General features: G+C 48.3%; 1 protein-coding gene across 3 annotated transcripts in view; it reads right to left on the reverse strand.

Annotated features, from left to right (window-relative positions):
• LOC132891299 (acetylcholine receptor subunit alpha-like) overlaps positions 1 to 18,280 on the reverse strand; it is a 34,087-nt gene that overhangs the window by 872 nt on the left and 14,935 nt on the right. The window lies entirely within an intron of this gene.

Consider the following 18,280-nt stretch of genomic DNA (forward strand, 5'->3'; position numbering starts at 1 on the left):
CCTGTTATGAGCCACATATTTGATTTGGCATAGATTTTTCACACCGTATGCCCTTTCTGATGCAACCCTCCCCAATCTATCTGGGCTTGGGACCAGCACTAAGAATGCAATGGCTTGCGCAACCCCAGTGGCTGGGGTATTAGAAGAAGAAGCCTTTATTTGTCACATGTACAGTCAAGCAGTGAGCACACGTACATACCCAGAGCAGTGGGCAGCTATGCTACAGTACCTGTAGCGTAGTTTGGGGGGGGGCATCGGCGCCAAAAACCCAGGGCCTCACCACTAGGGGGGGGCCCCTGCCAATCACCGGACGTGCTGGTCAAACTTTATTTACACTATGTGCCTGCGCCGGTGGCGTCTACACATAACGTGGAATATGGTTATATAATTATTCTATTTTCTGTGACGAGACAGCTTATATCAAGGTAAGACACACTAGGCCTACTGGCACTGACATAGGCTTATGGCTTGTTTATGCGTACCCTCCAGATTCTGAAGTTGCCCCTGCGCAGTGGTCCATGCTGCTCAGGATTCTAATGCTATGGTTACTCAAACAAAGAATTAATCTGCTAGCTGAGTTGTGGTGTGGTGATGGTACGGTTTTCTTAGCAGTGTTAAAACAAGTATGAGGCGGTTTAAATCCGGCGCACGTAAAAGGAGAGAAAGATTAGAGGAGCAACAGAGGAGAGATGCTGTGACTTCTAGCTGTGCTTTTTTTGTATCGTATTTTGTATCGTATTTATTTGACTATCCCAATAAGCAGTGCGAAGGCTGAAAGGAGTTTTAGCCGACTGAAGCTCATAAAGAGTTTTTTACGATCAAACATGGGTGAGACGCGCTTGTCAGATTTGGCGCTGATCTGTATCGAGAGGGACATCGATGTGAATAAGGAAAGCGTTGTTGACAGATTTGCTAGTATGAAGGAGAGAAAGCTAAAGCTGAAACTAAATTAAATGTGTTAAGGCTGCCCTTTTTTGTTCAGTTGAGCCCACAGACGCAATCTTAATAATCAATCATTATGGGCATAGGCATTACTTTTTTTGATGGACATACAATACTTGTTTGATGGGCATACAATAATTTCCACCAAATGATATTTTGCCACTGGTTTGTACTTGTTTGCAATGCGCAGTTCCAGTGCGCTACGCAGTGCTGCAGAGTTTGAATGATATAATCACCCAGAGCGAGCTGTATGATTTATAATTGATGTGAAATAAAATTAAAGCCTGTTAGTTTGCACTTATTGTCATGCGTGAGTCTGTTGCTGAAGATTATGGTCGCATTTTCAAAATTGTAAAAATGCCTTTATCGCCGGTATTTTATTAGGCTATAGCCTATGGGTAGGGGGGGCCTCTGAAACATCTACCGCCCCCCCGTCACAATACCCAAGCTACGCCCCTGTACAGTACCCAGGGAGCCGTTGAAGGTTAGGTGTCTTGCTCAAGGGCACTTCAGCCATGATATACAGTGGTGCTTGAAAGTTTGTGAACCCTTTAGAATTTTCTATATTTCTGCATAAATATGGCCTAAAACATCATCAGATTTTCACACAAGTCCTAAAAGTAGATAAAGAGAACCCAGTTAAACAAATGAGACAAAAATATTATACTTGGTCATTTATTTATTGAGGAAAATGATCCAATATTACATATCTGTGAGTGGCAAAAGTATGTGAACCTCCAGGATTAGCAGGTAATTTGAAGGTGAAATGAGAGTCAGGTGTTTTCAATCAATGGGATGACAATCAGGTGTGAGTGGGCACCCTGTTTTATTTAAAGAACAGGGATCTATCAAAGTCTGATCTTCACAACACATGTTTGTGGAAGTGTATCATGGCACGAAGAGAGGAGATTTCTGAGGACCTCAGAAAAAGCATTGTTGATGCTCATCAGGCTGGAAAAGGTTACGAAACCATCTCTAACGAATTTGGACTCCACCAATCCACAGTCAGACAGATTGTGTACAAATGGAGGAAATTCAAGACCATTGTTACCCTCCCCAGGAGTGGTCGACCAACAAAGATCACTCCAAGAGCAAGGCGTGTAATAGTCGGCAAGGTCACAAAGGACCCCAGAGTAACTTCTAAGCAACTGAAGGCCTCTCTCACATTGGCTAATGTTAATGAGTCCACCATCAGGAGAACACTGAACAACAATGGTGTGTGTCAAAGACCAGACAGGAGAGGAGATCAAATGCACTCGAACCACAGTTTATTAATAACAGGGGAAAAGGGAGTTGGGAGAATGTGTGTGAAGTTCAGTGGCAGGAGGACTGAGAGGCAGGGATGGCTGGTAGGAGCATGGTGGTGACGTCTGAAGTCTCCCATCCAAGTACTGACCAGGCCTGGCCCTGTTTAGCTTCTGAGATCAGATGGGATCAGGTGTAGTCAGAGAGGTGTGGCTGCAAGCTGATAGCTCTTGGATATCAGGCAGTCTCCCAGCAAGCAGTCCCTCAGCAGGCAGGAGATAGAGAGCAGGCTGGGACACAGAGTCACAAATCAGGTAGCAAGAAAGGGGACAGAAATGCAGGGTCAGGTTACCAGGGCAGAAGAGTGGGGCTCCAGGCAGGGCTGCTCACACCAGACAGATGGAGAGGCAGGCGAGCAGCAGGGCTGGGTGAGCTGGAGATCAGGCGAAGGTACAGGAGAGGCAGGCAAGAGGCAGAGTCGACAGGACAGAAGGCAGATCAGGTTACCGGGGCTGGAGAGCAGACAGAGTCAGATGGAACAGAATATCTTCAGGAGTCAGAGTAGTAGGAACACAGAGCAGGTTATCACGCTGAGAGTTGCAGACGATCTGACAAAGAAGCTTGGGAGAACTGCAGTATAAATACACACAGGGGGAAAGCAGGTGATCGGCAACAGCCAATGACAGTCACTGAAAGTAAATAAGAGGAAGTGAGTGTGGGCGTGGCCGGTAATGCTGAGTGGAGATGTTACCTGAAGAGAGAAGCCCACAGGTAGGACCATGACAGAACCTCCCCCCTCAAGGACGGCTCCCGAAGTCCCTAGCCACAGATCCACAAAGACGGGCGGGAGGAGGGGGAATACCGGTGGAGGGTCAGAACTCCTCTGACCGGTCAGTGTCCAAGGCCTCAGGATCTGGTTCAGAATCGGACTTGGGGACAGTAGCGGTTGGCGCATCGTCATTCCGATAAGGACCCTTTGGTCGACCTCTCCGGTTGGCTGGCTGGTCCGGATGCAGGCGATGAAAGGTGCTGATGAGGGTATGGTCTACGATTCTCCCAGCAGGGACCCATATCCTCTCCTCAGGACCATAGCCCTCCCAATCCACCAGGTATTGGAGGCCCCTGCCCCTGCGCCGTGACTTCAGCAGTCGCCGGACGGAGTAGACCAGGCCACCATCGATGAGACGAGGAGGAGGAGGAGAAGGTGCAGCTGGGACCAGCGGGCTTTCGTGCACTGGCTTAATCTTAGAGACGTGGAAGGTGGGGTGCACTCTCATTGACTTGGGCAGTCGGAGCCGAACAGCAGACTGGCTGATTATCCTCTGGATCGGGAATGGTCAGACGAACCGAGGTGCCAGCTTATGAGACTCCACCTGGAGGGGCAGGTCCTTGGCTGATAACCACACCTTCTGGCCCACCCGGTAGGTGGGCGCAGGCGTCCTCCGCCGGTTGGCTCCAGTAGAGTAGCTGGTGACTGACTTGAGGAGTGCAGCGCGGGCTTGAGACCAGGTGCGGCAGCATCGGCGTGCATAGGTGAGGGCGGCCGGGCAGGTGACCTCTCCCTCCTGGCTGGGTACAGGGGGGGTTGGTAGCCATACACGCAGTGGAATGGGGACAGCCCAGTGGCTGAGCTGGTGAGGGAGTTGTGAGAGTATTCCACCCACAGCAGGTGCTCGCACCAGGCCCTAGGGTTGCGTGATGCCATGCACCAAAGTGCCTTCTCCAACTCCTGGTTAGTCCGCTCTGACTGGCTGTTGGACTGGGGTCGGAATCCGGAGGTGAGGCTGGCGGTGGCCCCGAGTAGGTGACAGAACTTCTTCCAGAAAGAGGAGGCGAATTGCGGCCCCCGGTCTGAAACGATGTCCTTGGGCAGCCCATGGATGCGGAAGACATGCTGCAGGACGATCTGGGCGGTCTCTTTGGCCGACGGTAGTTTTGGGAGGGGAACAAAGTGTGCCATCTTGCTAAAGCGGTCCACGATGGTGAGTATGACCGTCATCCCATTAGAAGGGGGCAGACCCGTAAGAAAATCCAGGGAAATGTGGGACCAGGGTCACATTGGCATGGGCAGAGGCTGGAGCAAACCGGCAGGAGGCCGGCTGGAGGACTTATTTTGATTACAGGTAGGGCAGGCTCGGACGAAGTCTCGCACATCCCTGCTCATAGTAGGCCACCAGAACCGTTGGGCGAGCAGGTGGTAGGTGCGAGTGGAACCAGGGTGGCAGGCTAGACGGGAGTCGTGTCCCCATTGTATAACCTCGGATCGCAGGTCTTCAGGAACCAAGAGGCGACTAGCAGGGCATGCACTGGGGCTGGGTTGGTCATGGAGGGCTTCCCACACTCGTTCTTCGATGTCCCAGGTCAGAGCAGCAACGATACAGGGGTCAGGTAGGATGGGAACTGGATCCTTGGAGGGGGCATCATCCTTCTGGAACTGGCGGGAGAGTGTGTCAGGCTTGGTGTTGCGAGATCCGGGCCGGTACGAAAGGGTGAAATTGAATCTGGTGAAAAAGAGAGCCCAGCGGGCCTGTCTGGGGTTGAGTCGTTTGGCGGTGCGGATGTATTCCAGATTCTTATGGTCTGTCCAGACCAGGAATGGGACTATACATCCCTCCAGCCAGTGACGCCATTCCTCCAGGGCGAGCTTGACCGCCAGCAGTTCCCGGTTGCCTATGTCGTAATTGCGTTCGGCCGGCAATAGCCGGTGGGAGAAGAATGCACAGGGGTGGAGTTTGTTGTCATCCGCTGACCTCTGTGAGAGCACTGCCCCGACTCCCACATCCGAGGCGTCCACCTCTACAATGAATTGCCGCTCCGCATCTGGCATCCGGAGGACGGGAGCAGTGGTGAACCGAGCCTTGAGGGTGGCAAAAGCTTCGTTGGCAGCCGGAGTCCAGGCGAAGGGCTGTTTGGTGCTGGTCAAGGCGGTGAGGGGTGACGCAATGGTGCTGTAATTACGAATGAATTTTCTGTAGAAATTTGCGAAGCCCAGGAACTGCTGAAGCTTCTTCCTGCTCTCTGGTACTGGCCATGAAGTAACTGCTGAGACCTTGGCAGGATCCATCTGGATGCTCCCCTCTGCCACGATGTACCCCAGGAACCCCACAGACTTGGCATGAAACACACACTTCTCCGCCTTGACGAAGAGGGAGTTTTTAAGGAGATGACGGAGCACTTGCTGGACATGCTGGGTGTGTTCGGACAGGGTTTGGGAGAAGATCAGGATGTCGTCGAGGAAAACGAACACGAACTTGTTCAACATATCTCGCAGGACATCATTCACCAGAGCCTGGAACACCGCTGGCGCATTGGTAAGGCCAAACGGCATCACCCAGTATTCATAATGACCGGTGGGGGTGTTGAATGCGGTCTTCCACTCGTCTCCCTCCCTTATCCGAACCAGATGGTAGGCATTCCGGAGATCGAGTTTGGTGAAGACCGTGGCTCCCTGGAGCAGCTCGAAGGTGGAGGTGAGCAGTGGGAGAGGGTATCGGTTCTTGATGGTGATGTCATTGAGACCCCTGTAATCGATGCAGGGGCGCAGGGATCCATCCTTCTTTCCCACGAAGAAGAACCCAGCACCGGCGGGAGAGGAGGATGGACGGATGAGGCCGGCAGCCAGAGAGTCACTGATGTAGTCCTCCATCGCCTTCCTTTCCAGGGTGGACAGAGAGTAGAGACAGCCCTTGGGTGGTGCAGTGCCTGGGAGGAGATCAATGGCGCAGTCGTAGGGCCGGTGAGGAGGCAAGGAAGTGGCCTTGGCTTTGCTGAATACCTCCCAAAGGCTGTGATAACACACTGGGACATTAGTGAGGTCGGGGGCTGAGCTGGCAGGTGGAGTATGGGGGTGTAGAGTGGCGGCTTGTAAGCAGGTCCGGTGGCAGTCCTTGCCCCATTCTCTTATCGCTCCAGTGGCCCAGTTGAGGTGAGGACTGTGCTGGCGGAGCCATGGATAGCCCAGGATGAGAGGTTGGCCGGGGGAACGGAGCAGGTGAAACTGGATGGTTTCGTGGTGGTTGCCTGACAGAGTCATCGGAACAGGGGCAGTGAGGCGGGTGACGGTGCCAAGGAGATGGCCATCCAGTGCCCTGGCTGGAACGGGAGAGGATAAGTGATGGCTTTGCAGACCCAACTGGCGTGCAAGCTCGGTGTCCATGATGTTAGCCTCGGCACCAGAGTCAACCAGGACGGCCAGGGTGTGGGTGGAATCCGACAGACGAAGACAAACTTGGAGCATAGGTTTCTGGCTGGTGGAGGAATGGATGGTCATTGAGCTCAGCCAGGCCTCTCCTATGTCCGGTGAGCTCAGGCTTTTACTGGGCAAGAGGCAGCACGGTGACCGTCACCCCCACAGTACAGGCACAGATTGGAGGTGATCCGACGCTGGCGCTCTGCCGGGCTGAGGGAAGCACGGACGATCTCCATGAGCTCTGACTGGTCCAGAAGGCTCAGCAGAGAAACAGCAGGAGACGTAGAAGGGGCTGGGTTACTCCATGCACTGGTGACTAGCTGAGTCTGGCGGGCTCTCTCTCGTCAATGGGTCTGGACCCGGCGGTCAATGCGGATGGCCAGGGCAATGGCCTCATCGAGTGTCGATGGTTGTTCGTACGAGACCAATTCGTCCTTCATGTAGTCGGCCAGGCTGTGCAGAAAGGCGTCCACCAGCGTCTGCATGTTCCACTTGCTGCGCCGGGCCAAGGTCCGGAAATCGATCGAGTAGTCAGCCACTGTTCGTCTGCCTTGGCGAATACTCATCAGTCCTCCGGATGCCTCTACTGACGACGAGCCCAGGTCGAAGACCTTAGTCATCTCCACTGCAAACAGGGAAAAGGAGGCACACGCCGGTGTCCAGTGTTCATACTCAGCAGTCCCCCACAGGCGGGCACGGCCAGTCAGATGAGTGATGATGAAGGCCACCTTCGCCGTGAAGGTTCTGGGCTGCAGGTCGAACAGCAACCGGCAGCTGGTCAGGAAAGCACGGACTTGGGAGGGGTCACCGTCAAAATGCTCCGGACTGCCAACCTTGGGTTCCGGAGCATCGAGTGCAGCAGGAGCACCTCCCGGAGCTGGCACGTCAACAGCAGGTATGACAGGGGCTGATGCAACAAGGGGCAGCGGTGGTTGACTCGAAGGAGCTGGGGGTGCTAGGGCAGTGAGCAGCTGGAGTGCTTGGTCCAGTCATTGTTGCCCAAGCTGGATCAGGGCTGCAATGTCGGCAGACCTCCGACTGACATCTCCTTCAGTGCGCTGCAGCCGGTCTAGGGCAGAGGGTTCAGGCACTGACTCCATGTCAGGTCAGATCGTTCTGTCAAAGAATGGACAGGAGAGATCAAATGCACTCAAACCACAGTTTATTAATAACAGGGGAAAAGGGAGTTGGGAGAATGTGTGAAGTTCAGTGGCAGGAGGACTGAGAGGCAGAGATGGCTGGTGGAAGCATCTGAAGTCTCCCATCCAAATATTGACCAGGTCCAACCCTGCTTAGCTTCTGAGATCAGACAGGCTCAGATGTAGTCAGAGAGGTGTGGCTGTAAGCTGACCGCTCTTGGGTTTCAGGCAGTCTCCCAGCAAGCAGTCCCTCAGCAGGCAGGAGATAGAGAGCAGGCTGGAACACAGAGTCACAAATCAGGTAGCAAAAAAGGGGACAGAAATGCAGGGTCAGGTTACCAGGGCAGAAGAGTGGGGCTCCAGGCAGGGCTGCTCACACCAGACAGATGGAGAGGCAGGCGAGCAGCAGGGCTGGGCGAGCTGGAGATCAGGCGAAGGTACAGGAGAGGCAGGCAAGAGGCAGAGTCGACAGGACAGAAGGCAGATCAGGTTACCGGGGCTGGAGAGCAGACAGAGTCAGATGGAACAGAATATCTTCAGGAGTCAGAGTAGTAGGAACACAGAGCAGGTTATCACGCTGAGAGTTGCAGACGATCTGACAAAGAAGCTTGGGAGAACTGCAGTATAAATACACACAAGGTGAAAGCAGGTGATCAGCAACAGCCAATGACAGTCACTGAAAGTAAATAAGAGGAAGTGAGTGCGGGCGTGGCCGGTAATGCTGAGTGGAGATGTTACCTGAAGAGAGAAGCCCACAGGTAGGACCATGACAGGTGTGCATGGCAGGGTTGCAAGGAGAAAGCCACTGCTCTCCAAAAAGAACATTGCTGATTGTCTGCAGTTTTCTAAAGATCATGAGGACAAGCCAGAAGGCTATTGGAAAAATGTTTTGTGGATGGATGAGACCAAAATAGAACTTTTTGGTTTAAATGAGAAGCGTTATGTTTGGAGAAAGGAAAACACTGCATTCCAGCATAAGAACCTTATCCCATCTGTGAAACATGATGGTGGTAGTATCATGGTTTGGGCCTGTTTTGCTGCATCTGGGCCAGGACGGCTTACCATCATTGATGGAACAATGAATTCTGAATTATACCAGCGAATTCTAAAGGAAAATGTCAGGACATCTGTCCATGAACTGAATCTCAAGAGAAGGTGGGTCATGCAGCAAGACAACGACCCTAAGCACACAAGTCATTCTACCAAAGAATGGTTAAAGAAGAATAAAGTTAATGTTTTAGAATGGTCAAGTCAAAGTCCTGACCTTAATCCAATTGAAATGTTGTGGAAGGACCTGAAGCGAGCAGTTCATGTGAGGAAACCCACCAACATCCCAGAGTTGAAGCTGTTCTATATGGAGGAATGGGCTAAAATTCCTCCAAGCTGATGTGCAGGACTGATCAACAGTTACCGGAAATGTTTAGTTGCAGTTATTGCTGCACAAGGGGGTCACACCAGATACTGAAAGCAAAGGTTCACATACTTTTGCCACTCACAGATATGTAATATTGGATCATTTCCCTCAATAAATAAATGACCAAGTATAATTTTTTTGTCTCATTTGTTTAACTGGGTTCTCTTTATCTACTTTTAGGACTTGTGTGAAAATCTGATGATGTTTTAGGTCATATTTATGCAGAAATATAGAAAATTCTAAAGGGTTCACAAACTTTCAAGCACCACTGTATGCTGAAGGGAAAGTGCTGTTCATTCACTCTACTCCCCTCACATTTTTCCTGCTGGTCCCAAGAATTGAACCGGCAACCCTTTGGATCCAAGGCTGTGTCTCTATCCTTCAGGCCATGGCTGCCCCCATGGGCAATTATCATAAAAGTATTAGGTCAATATTTGGTATTTTTACCTAATCTGCATGTCTTTGAACCATGGGAGGAAACTGGAGCACCTGGAGGAAACGGTGCAAACTCCACACAGAAAGGCCCCCACTGGCCGTGAGGTTCGAAACTGGAGCCTTCTTGCTGTGAGGCGACAGTGCTAACCGCCGAATCATGTCTGAGAATGATAATGCTTCTAAAATTGAGGCAAACTCTGGATTTGTTCTCATAGGAGAAATCTGCCATTTCTTGAGCAAACATAATCTTACTGTTAATAATTAATATCAAACTTTTGTCACACTTTTATGATAACTTCAAGCCCATGAATGCAGGTTGCAATTTGGAAACCAATAAACTAAAGTGGAAGCTTTAGTTGGTAATAATAACAAATGCAGCTTTTCAGAAATGTATCTTAATAGCAGCTGTTATTTGATCCTAATGATCAAAATACAACCCTGATTCCAAAAAAGTTGGGACAAAGTCTCGTCTCGTCTCTTCTTCTTCCGCTTTATCCGGGACTGGGTCGCAGAGGCAGCAGTCTAAGCATGGAAGCCCAAACTTCCCTCTCTCCAGACACCTCGGTCAGCTCCTCAGGAAGAACACCGAGGCGCTCCCAGGCCAGCCGAGAGACATAGTCCCTCCAGCGTGTCCTGGGTCTTCCCCGGGGCCTCCTCCCAGGGGGACATGCCTGGAACACCTCCCCAGGGAGGCGTCCAGGAGGCATCCGAAAAAGATGCCCGAGCCACCTCAGCTGGTTCCTCTCGATGTGGAGGAGCAGCGGCTCTACTCCGAGCTCCTCCCGAGTGGCTGTGCTTCTCACCCTATCTCTAAGGGAGCGCCCAGCCACCCTGCGAAGGAAACTCATTTCGGCCGCTTGTATCCGCGATCATATTATTATTAACTATTTATAGGCCTCCGAGACATTCAGCCAAAGTCTTTCTTGAAGAGTTTGGTGAACTGTTATCAGTCATTTGCTTAGAGTTTGATTATCTTATTATATCTGGGGATTTTAACTTGCATGTAGATAATACTGATAACATTTATGCCAAAGATCTACTTGCAATTATTGACAACTTCAACCTAGTACAACATGTACAGGGGCCGACCTACTCTCGTGGTCATACTCTTGACCTCGTCATCACAAAGGGTCTTACTGTTTCTAATACTGTTGTTGACCTGGCCTTATCTGATCATTTCTGTGTTTTCTTTGATGTTTCTATGTCTCCTCACATTCAGAATAGCTCAACGACTATAGGTAGGAGAGTCATAAAAGACAACACATGTGCTCTCTTTGAGCAAGCTCTCTCTCAGAACTCAACCAAAATGTCAGACTCTGTAGATGATTTACTGGAATTTTTAAATTTAAATATGACCCAAATTATGGATGATATTGCTCCATTCAAAATAAAAAGAGTCAATGATAAGCAGAAAGCACCATGGAAGCAGTACCCGGCTGTTAAACTGCTAAAGAGAGAATGTAGAAAGACTGAAAGAAAATGGCGCAAATCTAAACTTCACATCCATTATCAAATCTATAAAGAGATGCTTTGTAATTATAATTATGAAATTCGTAAAGCAAGACAGTCTTTCTTCTCCAACATCATCAGCAGGAATATGAACAATGCCCGTGTGCTATTTTCAACAGTAGAGAAGCTAACTAATCCCCCACCACAATTAGCACCTGAACTTCTCTCAGTTAATAAATGCAATGAGTTTGCATCCTTTTTCAAAGGTAAAATTGATAAAATACGGCAGAATATTTCTCATAATATATCTCAGTTGCAAAAAATTGAAAAACTGCAATCACCAATGACACAGATAGATAACTTCAACACAATGTCAGAATTTTGTTTAATTGATTATGAGACTCTTGAAAAAACTGTACAAAATCTCAGTTCCTCAACATCTGAACTGGACATTCTGCCCACCAACTTTTTTAAGTCTGTTCTTCATCTTATAATTACAGATGTGCTTCAAATTATAAATACATCCCTGGAGACTGGCGTTGTTCCTGTGTCCCTAAAAAAAGCTGTTGTAAAGCCCCTTCTTAAAAAAATAATCTGGATCCTTCAGTGTTAAATAACTACAGGCCAATATCAAATTTACCATTCATTGGGAAAATCCTGGAAAAAATTGTCTTCAATCAATTAACTGCCTTCTTGATATCAAACAGCCGTTTTGATAATTTTCAGTCAGGATTTCGTGCCAATCATAGCACTGAAACAGCGCTGATTAAAGTTATAAATGACATACGTCTTAATACTGATGCAGGCAAAACATCGGTCCTGGTATTACTGGACCTCAGTGCAGCTTTTAATACTGTTGATCACAACATACTGCTATATTGACTTGAACACTGGGTTGGATTGACTGGTAAAGTTATCAATTGGTTAAATTCATACTTAAAAGATACACAGTAAAAAATGGAGTGTCAATATTGCAGTGTAAACCTATTTTCCTCTGGATAGAGTAGTTATAACACTATGCAGAGTAAAATCGTCTAAATGGTAGTGTCAAAAGTGAGAGTTAATTCCCACTTGCACACAACGACAAAATCTACTCTGCAGGGTGATGATTCCCCGTGAAAATACAATATAGAGTCAGATTAACTCTGAAAATCTTACACTATCTATAGTGTTAAATATTTTTACACACCTCATTGTTAATTTTGACACAAAATAAAGTAAAATTAACTCTAAAAATCTTACACTGGCTATAGAGTAAATTTTACACTGATTTTGAGTGGGACCAAATGTTATCTGACAGAGAGTTAAATTCAACTCTTAAAGAGTAAAATTGACACTATGATTTTTACTGTGTAGAAGCTTCTTTGTTACCCTGGGAAATTGTTCCTCAACGTCAATGTCCTTGACCTGTGTTGTCCCCCAGGGGTCGATTCTTGGACCATTACTTTTTAACCTTTATATGCTCCCACTTGGGCAAATTATCAATAAAAATTCAATTTTGTATCACTGCTATGCAGATGACACCCACATTTATTTTGCTCTATCACCTAATGATTATGCCCCCCCTTGAATGTCACTACCAGTGTATCGATCAAATCAATAGCTGGATGTCACAAAATTTTCTTCAGCTGAACACAGATAAAACAGAAGTAATTCTATTTGGAAAAAAAGATGAAAGACTCAGGAGTACCACTATTCTTGACACAAAAGGGATTAAAACTAAAGAAATGGTTAAAAATCTTGGTGTTTTCATTGACAGCGAGCTAAACTTTGACAGTCACATGAAAGCAATCACTAAAACGGCATTTTATCACCTAAAAACATTTCCAAACTAAGAGGACTTATGTCAAAAAATGATCTGGAAAAACTAATACATGCCTTCATCTCTAGTAGGGTTGATTACTGCAATGGCCTTTTCACAGGCTTGCCAAAAAAGACCATCAAACGACTTCAGCAGGTTCAAAATGCAGCGGCGAGGGTTCTCACACGAACAAAAAGAACAGAGCACATTACTCCAATTCTAAGGTCCCTTCACTGGCTTCCAGTAAGCTACAGAATTGACTTTAAAGTATTGCTGCTGGTATACAAATCTCTAAATGGTACAGGGCCCAATTACCTCTCTGATATGTTGCAGCGGCCTAACCCAATCAGATCTACCAGATCAAAACAGAAAAATTTACTATTAAAACCAGTTGTTAAAACAAAGTGTAGTGAAGCAGCTTTTAGCTACTATGCAGTACAGCTATGGAACCAACTCCCAGAGGACATTAAAAATGCTTCTGCTGTTGGCAGCTTCAAATCTAGGTTAAAGACCAAGCTGTTTTCAGATGCTTTCTGTTAAATAATTAATATTGTCTTCTTTACATTCTTTATAATCTTTACTTCTCTGCATGTTTTAAATTTACTTTAACTTTATCCTATTTTATTCTTTATTCTACTCTGCTGGGTTTTTTTTCTTCTTCTTCTCATCCTATTTGAACTACTACTTCATTTTATTATTTTATTTTTACTATTGTTTAATTCTTATTTTCTTTTAATTCTTTTAATTAATTGTTTGAGAATAAAAATAAAATTATTTTATGTAATTTTATTTCTCTATTGTTTACTGTTTTTGTTTTTACTTCTGTAAAGCACATTGAACTGCCATTGTGTATGAAATGTGCTATATAAATAAACTTGCCTTGCCTTGTTCTTTCGGTCATTACCCAAAGCTCATGACCATAGGTGAGAGTTGGAACATAGATCGACCGGTAAATTGAGAGCTTCGCCTTTTGGCTCAGCTCTTTCTTCACCACGACGGACCGGTAAAGCGACTGCATCACTGTGGAGGCTGCACCGATCCGCCTGTCAATCTCACGCTCCATCCTTCCCTCACTTGTGAACAAGATCCCGAGATACTTAAACTCTTCCACTTGAGGCAGGACTTCTCCACCAACCTGGAGAGGGCAAGCCACCCTTTTCCGGTCGAGAACCATGGCCTCGGACTTGGAGGTGCTGATTCTCATCCCAGCCACTTCAGACTCGACTGCAAACCACCCCAGTGCATGCTGGAGGTCCTGGTTTGAAGAAGCCAACAGGACAACATCATCCACAAAAAGCAGAGATGAAATCCTGTGGTTCCCAAACAGGATTCCTTCCAGCCCCTGGCTGCGCCTAGAAATTCTGTCCATAAAAATTATGAACAGAACCGGTGACAAAGGGCAGCCCTGCCGGAGTCCAACATGCACTGGGAACAGGTCTGACTTACTGCCGGCAATGTAAACCAGACTCCTGTTCTGTTTGTACAGGGACCAGACAGCCCTTAGCAAAGAGCCCCAAACCCCATACTCCTGAAGCACCACCCACAGAATACCATGGGGGACACAGTCGAATGCCTTCTCCAGATCCACAAAGCACATGTGGACTGGTTGGGCAAACTCCCATGAACCCTCAAGCACCCTATGAAGGGTATAGAGCTGGTCCAGTGTTCCGCGACCAGGATGAAAACCGCATTGTTCCTCCTGGATCCGAGGTTCAACTATTGGTCGAATTCTCCTCTCCAATACCCTAGAGTAAACTTTTCCCGGGAGGCTGAGAAGTGTGATTCCTCTATAATTGGAGCACACTCTCCGGTCCCCTTTCTTAAAAAGAGGGACCACCACCCCAGTCTGCCACTCCAGAGGCACTGTCCCCGACCGCCACGTGATGTTGCAGAGGCGTGTCAACCAAGACAGCCCCACAACATTCAGAGACTTGAGATACTCAGGGTGGATCTCATCCACCCCCGGTGCCTTGCCACCAAGGAGCTTGCAAACCACCTCAGTGACTTCGGCTTGGGTAATGGATGAGTCCACCTCTGAGTCATCAGCCTCAGTCTCCTCAATGGAAGACATGACGGTGGGATTGAGGAGATCCTCAAAGTATTCCTTCCACCGCCCGACAATGTCCCCAGTCGAGGTCAACAACTCCCCACCCGCACTGTAAACAGTGTTGGCAGAGTACTGCTTCCCCCTCCTGAGGCGCCGGACGGTTTGCCAGAATTTCTTCGAGGCCGACTGATAGTCCTTCTCCATGGCCTCCCCGAACTCCTCCCAGTTCCGAGTTTTTGCCTCCGCAACTGCCCAAGCTGCAGCACGCCTGGCCTGCCGATACCCGTCAGCTGCCTCAGGGGTCCCAGAGGTCAACATGGCCCGATAAGACTCCTTCTTCAGCTTGATGGCATCCCTTACTTCCGGTGTCCACCACCGGGTTCGGGGATTGCTGCCACGACAGGCACCGGAGACCTTGCGGCCACAGCTCCGAACAGCTGCATCCACAATGGAGGTAGAGAACATGGTCCACTCAGACTCAATGTCCCCCGCCTCCCTCAGAAGCTGGGAAAAGCTCTCCCGGAGGTGGGAGTGAAAGACCTCCCCAACAGAGTGCTCGGCCAGACGTTCCCAGCAGACCCTCACCATACGTTTGGGCCTGCCAGGTCTGTCCAGCTTCCTCCTCCACCAGCGGATCCAACTCACCACCAGGTGGTGATCAGTTGACAGCTCAGCCCCTCTCTTCACCCGAGTGTCCAAGACATAGAGTCGGAGATCAGATGAAACGACAACAAAGTCTATCATCGACCTCCGACCTAAGGTGTCCTGGTGCCACGTGTACTTATGGACACCCCTATGCTCGAACATGGTGTTCGTTATGGATAAACCGTGACTAGCACAGAAGTCCAATAACAAAACACCACTCGGGTTCAGATCGGGGAGGCCGTACCTCCCAACCACGCCCCTCCAGGTGTCACTGTCGTCGCCCACATGAGCATTGAAGTCCCCCAGTAACACAATGGAGTCCCCAGTCTGAGCATCCCTCAGTACCTCTCCCAGGGACTCCAAGAAGGCCGGATACTCTATGCTACTATTTGGCCCGTAGGCACAAACAACAGCAAGAGCCCTTTCCCCAATCCGAAGGCGCAGAGAGGCGACCCTCTCGTTCACTGGGGTAAACTCCAACACATGGCGGCTGAGCTGGGGAGCTATAAGCAAGCCCACACCAGCCCGCCGCCGCTCACCATGGGCGACTCCAGAGAAGTGGAGAGTCCAGCCCCTCTCGAGGAGCTGGGTTCCAGAGCCCAAGCTGTGCGTGGAGGTGAGCCCGACTATCTCTAGCCGGTACCTCTCAACCTCCCACACAAGCTCAGGCTCTTTCCCCCCCAGCGAAGTGACATTCCATGTCCCAACAGCTAGCCGCTGTGTCCGGGGATCAAGTCGTTGAGGCCCCTGCCTTCGACTGCCACCCAATCCACACTGCACCAGTCCCCTGCTGCTACCTCTGTGGGTGGTGAACCCACAGGAGGTCGGGCCCACGTCACCTCTTCGAGCTGAGCCCGGCCAGGCCCCATGGGCAAAGGCCCGGCCACCAAGCGCTTGCATACGAGCCCCAACCCCAGGCCTGGCTCCAGGGTGGGGCCCCGGCTGCGCCATACCGGGCGACGTCACGGTCCTAGATGGTTTCTCCATAAGGGTTTTGGTGAACTGCTCTTGGTCTGGCCTGTCACCTACGACCTGTCTGCCTTGGGAAACCCTGACAGGGGCATAATGCCCCCGACAACATAGCTCCTAGGATCATTCAAGCACACAAACCCCTCCACCACAATAAGGTGGCAGTTCTAGGAGGGGTCGGGACAAAGTACAAATTGTAAATAAAAATGGAATGCAATAATTTACAAATCTCAAAAACTGATATTGTATTCACAATAGAACATAGACAACATATCGAATGTCGAAAGTGAGACATTTTGAAATTTCATGCCAAATATTGGCTCATTTGAAATTTCATGACAGCAACACATCTCAAAAAAGTTGGGACAGGGGCAATAAGAGGCTGGAAAAGTTAAAGGTACAAAAAAGGAACAGCTGGAGGATCAAATTGCAACTCATTAGGTCAATTGGCAATAGGTCATTAACATGACTGGGTATAAAAAGAGCATCTTGGAGTGGCAGCGGCTCTCAGAAGTAAAGATGGGAAGAGGATCACCAATCCCCCTAATTCTGCGCTGACAAATAGTGGAGCAATATCAGAAAGGAGTTTGACAGTGTAAAATTGCAAAGAGTTTGAACATATCATCATCTACAGTGCATAATATCATCAAAAGATTCAGAGAATCTGGAAGAATCTCTGTGCGTAAGGGTCAAGGCCGAAAAACCATACTGGGTGCCCGTGATCTTTGGGCCCTTAGATGGCACTGCATCACATACAGGCATGTTTCTGTATTGGAAATCACAAAATGGGCTCAGGAATATTTCCAGAGAACATTATCTGTGAACACAATTCACCATGCCATCTGCCGTTGCCAGCTAAAACTGTATAGTTCAAAGAAGAAGCCGTATCTAAACATGATCCAGAAGCGCAGACGTCTTCTCTGGGCCAAGGCTCATTTAAAATGGACTGTGGCAAAGTAGAAAACTGTTCTGTGGTCAGACGAATCAAAATGTGAAGTTCTTTATGGAAATTAGGGACGCTGTGTCATTCAGACTAAAGAGGAGAAGGACGACCCAAGTTGTTATCAGCGCTCAGTTCAGAAGCCTGCATCTCTGATGGTATGGGGTTGCATTAGTGCGTGTGGCATGGGCAGCTTACACATCTGGAAAGACACCATCAATGCTGAAAGGTATATCCAGGTTCTAGAGCAACATGTGCTCCCATCCAGATGACGTCTCTTTCAGGGAAGACCTTGCATTTTCCAACATGACAATGCCAAACCACATACTGCATCAATTACAGCATCATGGCTGCATAGAAAAAGGGTTCGGGTACTGAACTGGCCAGCCTGCAGTCCAGATCTTTCACCCATAGAAAACATTTGGCGCATCATAAAACGGAAGATACGACAAAAAAGACCTAAGACAGTTGAGCAACTAGAATCCTACATTAGACAAGAATGGGTTAACATTCCTATCCCTAAACTTGAGCAACTTGTCTCCTCAGTCCCCAGACGTTTACAGACTGTTGTAAAGAGAAAAGGGGATGTCTCACAGTGGTAAACATGGCCTTGTCCCAACTTTTTTGAGATGTGTTGTTGTCATGAAATTTAAAATCACCTAATTTTTCTCTTTAAATGATACATTTTCTCAGTTTAAACATTTGATATGTCATCTATATTCTATTCTGAATAAAATATGGAATTTTGAAACTTCCACATCATTGCATTCCGTTTTTATTTACAATTTGTACTTTGTCCCAACTTTTTTGGAATCGGGTTGTATCTAATACCTTTGGAACTGTAATTAGTGTTTTGTAAAATAAATTAGATGAAGTCACTTTATTGCAGCATGGTGGTGTAAGTGGTTAGCATAGTCACCTTACAGCAAAAAGGTTCTGGTTTTGAGCCCAGTAGCCAGTGGGAGTCTTTCTGTGTGGAGTTTGCATGTTCTCCCCGTGTCTGCGTGGGTTTCCTCCACATGCGCCAATTTCTCCCACAGTCCCACAGGTTAGGTTAATATGGGA

The sequence above is a fragment of the Neoarius graeffei genome, chromosome 9 (genome assembly GCF_027579695.1).
Source record: "Neoarius graeffei isolate fNeoGra1 chromosome 9, fNeoGra1.pri, whole genome shotgun sequence".
Lineage (NCBI taxonomy): Eukaryota > Metazoa > Chordata > Actinopteri > Siluriformes > Ariidae > Neoarius > Neoarius graeffei.